Source organism: Fukomys damarensis, unplaced genomic scaffold, assembly GCF_012274545.1.
Source record: "Fukomys damarensis isolate Sample0158 unplaced genomic scaffold, DMR_v1.0_HiC HiC_scaffold_15, whole genome shotgun sequence".
In the NCBI taxonomy this organism is placed as follows: domain Eukaryota; kingdom Metazoa; phylum Chordata; class Mammalia; order Rodentia; family Bathyergidae; genus Fukomys; species Fukomys damarensis.
In genome coordinates, this window is record NW_022900927.1 from 36,622,412 (window position 1) to 36,631,401 (window position 8,990).

At 35.7% G+C, this 8,990-nt stretch overlaps 1 long non-coding RNA gene across 1 annotated transcript in view; it reads right to left on the minus strand.

Moving 5' to 3' along the window:
• Positions 1-8,088: 8,088 nt before the first annotated feature.
• Positions 8,089-8,990, minus strand: part of LOC104857551 — a 14,456-nt gene continuing 13,554 nt past the window's right edge. The window contains exon 3 of the long non-coding RNA XR_778883.1: positions 8,089-8,146. This is a non-coding gene — a long non-coding RNA (uncharacterized LOC104857551). The remainder of the gene's footprint in view (positions 8,147-8,990) is intronic.

The window sequence follows — 8,990 nt, forward strand, 5'->3', positions numbered from 1 at the left end:
TCCTGAGCAGTTTCTATAAGTTAATTTGCCTGGAAAGTGGTTGGACCTACGCTGATGTTCAGAGCTCCTGAATCTGGTTAGTATTTTGCTCATCACCTTGTAGCGCCTCATGGTACTATCTTCTCCAAGTGAAGTATTGCTAATGGATGGCATGGTAATGTTGGCTGTGGAGTGACAAAGAGTACCCAGGTGATAGTGATTCAGGACAGGTCTGGGACAAGACAGCTGATAAAAGTCTGAGTTGCAGTATTACTGTTCACTTCCAAATCAGAAAGAGGACATTTTAAAATTTTTAAAATGAAAGGAAATGGCTTCTGATTTCCTGAGAAGTGAAACTAATCATAATCAAGATTTTGCTTAGGAAAAATCATTTAAAATATTGAAATTGCCTACTATAAAAATTAAAGTACAATCCTAACACTTTATTCAATGAGTGTAAAAAGTAGTAGAAATACTTCAATTTTTAATTAATTTTAAAGAAAAAGGTAAGCAAAAGAGGGAAAGGGAAGTGAAAGAAGTGTCAAAAGAGGATATACAGAGAGTAAGAGAGTCAGAAGAGATAGTAAGACAGGATATTGTTATATATGTGAAAGAAATTGGCTATATGCATGTATATATATTTATAGGTACAAAGAAGTGGGTACATTTTTAGATGTATTTTGGTCTGCACAGTTCAAAGTAAATGACTTTGCTGAAACCGTGACTGTTTATAAATTCTACTTTTAATGTGATAAACAAAAAGATTAAATATAGTAGATATTTCACATTGTAAAAGCACTGATAACTTATTTATGCTTTCCATTAATTAATTAATTCAACAGATGGTCATTGCACATCTTTTCCACACACTGTCTTAAAGTGGTATTAGGCTCTGTACAACTCTCAGTCAAGCAAAGAGGAAATGAGCGTGTATCTCTACATGAAATTCTTTCCGACCTGTGATCTTATCAACAACTCATAACATATTACCTTCTCCAAGTTACTGGTGACAAATATGAAATCCAGGCCTACAAACTGTGAGTCCAAGTTCTGAAAGTCTGATCAGAAAAATCCCATTCAGATTCTATAGAATGAAAGCAATTGTTGGAACTGGTCTTGTATTTGCAGGGTCTAAACTCATGTTTTAAGTTTTGGCTAAATGTCTACTCTCTTACAACTCATTCTGTTACTAGTATAAGGCATCCATGAATTTTATTTCTTTTTTGCTAGAAAAGAAGCTATGATATCTAAGCAAGGAGGCAACAGTGAATTTTTGGATAGTCCTTCAAAAATAGAAAGGTCTAATGATGTGCCATCTCCACAAATTTCCCTGAAACATGTCTTTTTAATTTTGTTTGGCACCTGCAAATCATTTCCAAGTATCATGAGATGACCTTTTATTTACACAAATTTATCTGGTGTCATGAACTGTTTGGAAACAACTGAATTAATTTTTTCTACTTAAATGTGAGGAGCAAAATGCAACAAGAGTGTAACTGTATGCTAAAGTACTTGAGAGCACAGGAAGTGAGAGAAGCCCCAGGTTTTAGCTATAACTCCATTACTTCATCCAGTAGATCTTTTTGTCAGTTGTATTCAGTCTTCCAAGTCTTTCAGTCTTCCAGCAAATCGGATGATCATCTGTTTCCTATGTTCTTCACAGTTCTTTATCGCCCAATCTGCACCAAGTCTCTGGCAATTAAAAATGCAGAAGTTTCCACCTTCAAAGCCACTGTGGCTCTTGAATGACTGAGTAGATGCGGCCTAACACAGCCTCCACAAGACAGAATCATCAATGACTTTGATCTTCGCTGGGAAGTTAAAATGAACTTATTATTTTAGGGTCTATTCAGATGTCTTTTTAAAATCTATCTGTGAATCAACATAGATAAACTTAATGAAGAATGCGTAATTGAATCACTTGCTGAATTAAAGGAATATCAACTTGCCTCTCTGGGACCACATTACTAGTTAAACTAGGAATGATATGACCTTTTCATTTGCCTGCTCTCTTCTGGCAGTTCGAAGAGATGCTTGTATTTCAAATTATAAAATGATGACTTCCTGGTACAATGCCAAAGTCACTCAGAGATGACATTGCACTTAATCTACCTAACTCTGGAAAATAATCTTGTCCTTCACCAGAAAATGAGAAATATATCTACAATTTTTTGTTTAGGAAAATGGAGATAATTCAGAGTGGACTATATGTCCATCAACAGATGAAAAGAGAAAGAAAATGTGGTATTTACATACAAGGGGGTACTACTCTGTCGTAAAGGATAAACTGAGTCATTTGTATGAAAATGAACACACCTTGAGAACATAATAATTTTGGGTGAAATAAATTAGACACACAAACTTAACTGTCTCACAGTTTCTCTAATATGAGAAACACAAAACATAAATAAAAGGCAAAATAAAAGATAGATAATAGGAAATGGAGATTGAGCCTTTACAAAAGGGAATCAGATCAAAGAGAGACCGAGGGGGGAGAGAAAGGAAAATAAGCAGATGAAAAAAATAATTAAAATGTGTTATGTACATATACCAATTCCCCATGATAGATATGATTATTATGTACTGCAAACATGTACTAATAAAATAAAAATTAAAAAAATAAAAATGGAGCTGATGATTATAGTACAGGAAAAATACTTTTTATTTATTTAAAATTTTTTTCTTTTATTGAGTTTATTGGTACATTTTAGGTATACAGTACAATTGCATTCATTATTGGGATCTTGTACCTTTACATGAAAGGTCTTGGTTCTTGTCCATGCCCTCCCTTCACCCCCTCCTCCCCTCCCCATTTACAAATACTTTATTTCCATTTTTTCCTTTTCTCCTATTTTTAAATTTTCCCTTATTACCTTTCCCCTACCCTTCCCACTTTCCTTACACCTTTAGCCCTCTTCTTCCTATTTCACATTGTCAATTATCTCATTAGGATCTTATGTACTATTACAGTTTATTCACACCAGAGAAACTATTCAGTATTTTACATGTGTGACTTATTTATTTCACTTAGGAGTATATCCTCAATATGTATCCATTTTCCTATGAATGACTCTAATTTCTCATTCTTTATGGCTGAGTAGTATTTCATTTTATAGGAAAACCACATCTTCTTTATCCAGTTTCCAACGGATGGGCAATTAGGCTGTTTCCAAGTTTTAGGTATTACAAACTGTGCCACTATAAACATGGGTGCACACATATCACTGTGATATGATTCTTTTAATTCTTTTGGAAAGATACCCAGCAGAGGGATGGCTGGGTCAAATGGAACCTCTAGTCCCAGCTCTTTGAGGTATCTCCATATTGATTTCCATAGTGGTTGCACCAGTCTGCACTCCCACCAACAATGGAGAAGTGTTCCTTTCTCCCCACAACCCTGCCAACATTTGTTATTGATTGTTTTCTTGATAGCAGCCATTTTTTGTGGGGAGTAAAAGTACTTTTTAATTCAAACGGATTTGTAAGAACAAAGTTAGGGAGCCTATAGACTGAATTTTCTTCTTGTGGAAAATGCTGAAATAATCAGAACAGTCTTTATACAATTCCTGTGGAATAGAAGAGATAGGAAGGCAGATATGGATGTTTTTGTTTTTACAAATGTTGACAGAATAGTCATAATATAATAAGACAGGTCTTATGAACTAAGAGCTCTGATAAATGTATATTTTTTCCATGCTAATGTCATCCTATTTGCAAAATGGACAGACACTGTTTATTTTTGCAAGTAGTCAACTAAGCTAATGTGAATGCCAGGTTCTTTGATGTTTCAGCTTTAAGAAAGTTGCATTAATGGAGGGCAATTATGGTAATTTGAATTAGGAATGGAATTATGGTAATTGAAAACTTCTGTGGTGACAGGTATTTGTGAGACCCTGGTGTTCTGGTGCATTTCAGAACTGCTATTAAGCCCATGGTAATTAGCATTTTTCCCACTTGAAATTGTTGAAAGAATAAGGGAACATAAAACAAAATTTGACAGTATGAGAAGGGAACTGGCAAAAAACATCAAAACCTACAGTCAACACAAAGAGTTACAAACACAAGCATGGTCCTGGGCTTTTTAAAAACAGAATCACAAGAAAATCACAGCTTTGTTGGTGCACTGGGGAGGTTAAGCATTTACATTGTGAGTCTGGAGTACAGAGCCGTTTGTGACAGAAAGAGGGAGCATAGAAAGACATTCTTGTTTTCTGGCTTCATTTCCAAATCAAATTGTTGCTGAGAAGTCTGTCAGTCCACACAATACAAAGCACTGGAAAAGTTAAAATAAAATCGAGTGAGGTGACTCACCATTCCATCATTCAACAAATGTTCACTAACTGCCTACTATGTGCCAGGCAATTTGCAGAAGAGAGAAATATAAATAAGATAAATTTCTTTCCTTTACCGAGATTTTTTTCAATTGAATGGAAGAATCAAAATTGATTTGGCTTCACTTTAAGGAAAGGAAGCATTATTTTATTTGGAGTTTATAGTCCTCAGCATTCTTTTCCTGGAAGAGCTAAATGTTATTTTAACCCTTAATTGTTTAGACTTTGTTTCAGTCTTTGCATTTCTTTTTTTTTTAATTTCATTTTTATTTTTCATGAGTACATATTTTCATTACATAACGTTTACATTCCTTCTGGGGAGTTGTACACATACCTAACACATCTTAATTCTTTTTTTTTAAATCCCTTTTCTCTCTCTTCCCGTCTCTCTTTTTTTGAGATTAAAAAAAATCTTTATTAAGTTTATTGGTACATTTTAGGTATGCAGTTATATTCATGATTGGGATCTTGTACCTTTACATGACTTATCTTGGTTCCCCTGTCTCTTGACGCCCTGACTATCTGAACAAAATCTGTCTCTATACTTCCTGCTATTTTTTGTTTTGCTCTTTATTTTGCATTTCTCAGCGTGTCTGATTTATCCTGCTTAGCATTATGAGCTCAAGGTGTATCCATTTGCCTGCAAATGATTCAACTTTGTCCTTCTTTATGGCAGAGAAGTACACCATGGTGCATAAATACCACATTTTCTTTATATAATTGTAGGCGAACACAGAGGTCACTTCCAAGATTTAGCTATTATAAATTGTGCTGCTATAAACATGGGTATGTGTGTGTCACTGTAATAGGATATTTTAAAAATATTTTTAGGGAAGATATCTAGAAGGGAAATAGCTACATAAATTAAAATTTCTACTTTCAGTTTTTTGAGGAATCTCCACACTGACTTTCACAGTTTACATTCTCACCAAAAATGTAAAAGTGTTCCTTTTTCCCCACAGCCTCACCAGAATTTGTTGTTATTGAATTTCTTCATGATAACTATTCTTTCTGGAGTGAGATGGAATCTCAGTGTTTTAATTTGCATTTCTCAAATGCCCAGTGATGTTGAACATTGTTTATACGAACTTTTCTTTTATTTGAACTTTTTTAGCCTTTTGTACTTCTTTTTCTGAGAAATGCCAATTCATTTCAATTGCCCACCTTTTGATTTTGGGAAGCTCTAATATTTTTAGATCTTTGTATATGCTAAATATTTGTCCTCTGTCTGAGGAGTGGCTGGGAGTTTTTTCCCCATAGTCTGTCAATTTTTTCTTCACACTATTGGGTTTTCCTTGCTGAAGCAGAAGGCTTTTAATTTGGTGTAATCCCATTTGTTGATTCTCTGTACTATTTCCTGTGCAGCTGGTTCTGTCCAATAAGCCCTTGCCCACACCTGTGACTTCAAGTGTTTTGCCTTTTTTATGTTCCAGCAGATTAAGTATTTCTGTTTTAAAATGTAGACCTTTGATTCAATTTGGTTTTAGTTTCGTACATGGGGAGATGTATGGGTCTGTAGTCAATCTTCTGCATGTAGATAGCCAATTTTCCTGGCACCATTTGTTAAAGAGGCTATGTTTCCTCCAGTGTATGTTTTTGGCCCCTTTGTCAGAGATCAAATAGTTGAATGTGTCTACGGTTGTTTCTACATCCTCTTTTCTGTTTTGTTGATCACTGTACCTATTTTTGGGCTAGTACCATGCTGGTTTTATGACCTATAGCTCTGTAATATAACTTCAAATCTGGGATTGTGATGTCTCTTGCTCTGTGCTCTCTTGAGGTCTCTGAAGATAGTAAAAAGATGAGAGAGTGCTTATAAATTAGGATACGATGCAAATACCAGACAAAATGTTTATATTTAACTTAATCTCAAATAATAAGTGGAAAGCTCCACATTTAGTTTAATGGGTCAAAGGTATCACTAAAAATACAGACTCCTACTCTTTCTGAGCTTTGTTTTATTGCCACACATCTCCTTTCAAAGCCTTGCCTAAAAGAAGTCATTTGAATTTGTGCATGTAGTTTTCTAGCATTTTCTGTGTAGTGTGAAATTCTTCATTATTCAACTTTCTGTATAACATCCTTTTAGTCCAACAAAAATACAATCATACTGGGGAGAAAATTTAAAACTTTCTCTATCAAATACATGAGGCTGAATATTTCAAGTTTCTTTTACAGGTAATTAATATTTGGACTCTAGGTGATGCCACCATTGCTGTTCTGTGAACCGTGGATAAGTGATTTCACATTGAGCAGCATTGTTTCAAAACAGAAAGAGAAAAAATAGAGATCTATAACTGTAGTAGAAACTGTTGTCTTGTAAACAAGGCTGAATGACCAGTAAAGATTTGTGCTATTGTTTTAATGGGAAGAAATGACAGAAAATAGAGTCAAATCCCAATTTGTTCAAATGAGGACTGTGTCCTATTATGTCGGCAAGTTAAGTATGTCTCTTTTCCTATCACTTCCAAGCCATGTATATCTGTGAAGTGCTTCATAGAGCCCTCATTTCAGCTGAGGGTAATTGACCAAGTCAACTTCACCAGTCTGCGCTTGTCATTACCAGCTATTCTGTGTCCTCTGTGAGGAATGGATGGCACAATTCAGTTATTAGAGTCCCTCTTTGAGACAACAAATGTTTTCTGGCTGTTGAACGTTAACTCATGTTACAGATGTGATTGAAACAACAAAGCAGTCTATCTCAAAGAGCCAGGAGAGTACTTCTATTGATAATCCGATTTCCACATCCTGATGACTGATGCCAGATACAAAAATGCACGTGTATTTGACAGTCCCAGGTGATATAAAAACTGTAAGCAAAAGATGAATCTGTGTAGTAAGGGACTCTGCTCAGTTTGTCATACTATTTAACAAGCCAGGATACAAGAAGGCAAATCTTTCCTCAGTGTTTCAGAAAGGCTACTTACTGTTTTCTTTATCACTAGGAAATGGGATGAAACAGCTTATTGTACTGGGAAGAAAATCTCATTTGGGAGTGTGAAAGAACAATTTGACAATTATCTTCATAGTTCTGAGGTCTGAGGAAGAGAGATGACAACATTTTATTATAAAGCACTTTTAATTGAAGTAATTAGAAGCAGGAATGTTAGTACAGGCTGAAAGATTGTCAGGAGGGAAATGGATTTCTGGTCCAGTTTGCTGAGCTTGGAGGCTGGAGATGAACTTTTGAGATAATAATTAGCATAAGACTTCTGAGACATTTTCAGCCTTCCTAGAAATTATTTTTTTTTGCCTCATTCTTCTTTCAGATGAAATAATAATGTTTAGCACTTAGCCGACATCTTTTATTCCAATGGGTCCCCTGGTTCTTAAACAATTTTTCTATCTCCACGTGTGTGAATGTGTCTACACAGAGTAATTTCGGCAATTGCCCAAAATTTCAGCAATCCCACTGGGTAGCTCATTGTAGCTGCTCAGCATTATCCAGCAAAGCTGCACGGTGTTGCAGGGTGTGGGGAGCAGGAGTCCAAAGTGAAAAAAAAGAGTGAAAGCCCTTTGTTAATAGTCTAGGAAGAATCTGAAAGGCAGGAACACGTAGTGTATATACAAAAAGATATATGCTCAGCCTCCACCCATCGCTGATTCTAATATACGAGCCACAGAATATCTGGAAGCCAGGAGAGTACTGGAAGTCGGTTTTAAGTACCTTTGAAAGATGATGCTGTCAGCAGCAGTTTCTGGATGCTGTACAGGACCATCCATTCAGCACGGATGCAAAGCTGATGTCACTTCACTGAGTTATCAGTGTACTGCCTGTGTCTTTCTTAGAAGTCCCACTCAAGGACTGGCTGCGTCTGCTATGTAGGCTTGAGGAGCTGAGAAGTAACTATGATTAGTCATTCAGGTTTCATTTAAAAAGAAATAAAATCATTTAATTGCTTTAAAAACAGGTATGCATCACTGCCCTGGTAACTGATATTTAAGAAGAGAAGTGGTGACTGCTTTCCCCAGTAAATAGTTCAGTGCCTGGCCCACAGGAGGTACAAGCTATTGGATGAGGAAGTGAAAGCCTTGAATTCATGATACCAGCCTTCATCTTTGTATGGTGGTGAAGTACTTTTCTATGCACTTTCACAGATTTCAACTTTATGATCTCACTGATATGATACTGGATTTAATTTGATTTTGTCAATGTTGGAAGAGTTCAATATATGAGATTCATCGTGACATTTCCATTTTTTGTCGGCGAGTCTTTATACACTGTCTAGCCCTACCCTTTATGCACTGCATTCTGTGGGAAACTGGCTCACTCAGAGACCTTGTTGCCAATGTTTTAAACCACAGGAAGCTTTTCAATTTTCTTGCCTGTCAAATCAGTTTTGTGGGCCTAAGTGGCCCTCAGGAGTAAGCCTCTTGCCCAAGGGTAGTGATTACATGAACTACCAGGATTGAATGAGTTGTGTGTTAATTTCTGAAGAGAAGCTGAATCAGGTAGCTTTTTCTCTTAAGAATTTAAAGTTAGAAACATGAGAACAAACTTTCTAGATACCAGGGAAGCTGAAAATGATATGAGAGCATGAGTTAAGGATTGTCTGTAGTAAACTAAAGTAATTTCAGTGGCGATGGAGCAGAAACGATAGGACCCAGCAGGAAAGCTGCTTTGTGATGAAGAGAAAAAAATGGATAAATAAATAAATAAATAAATAAATATATATATTT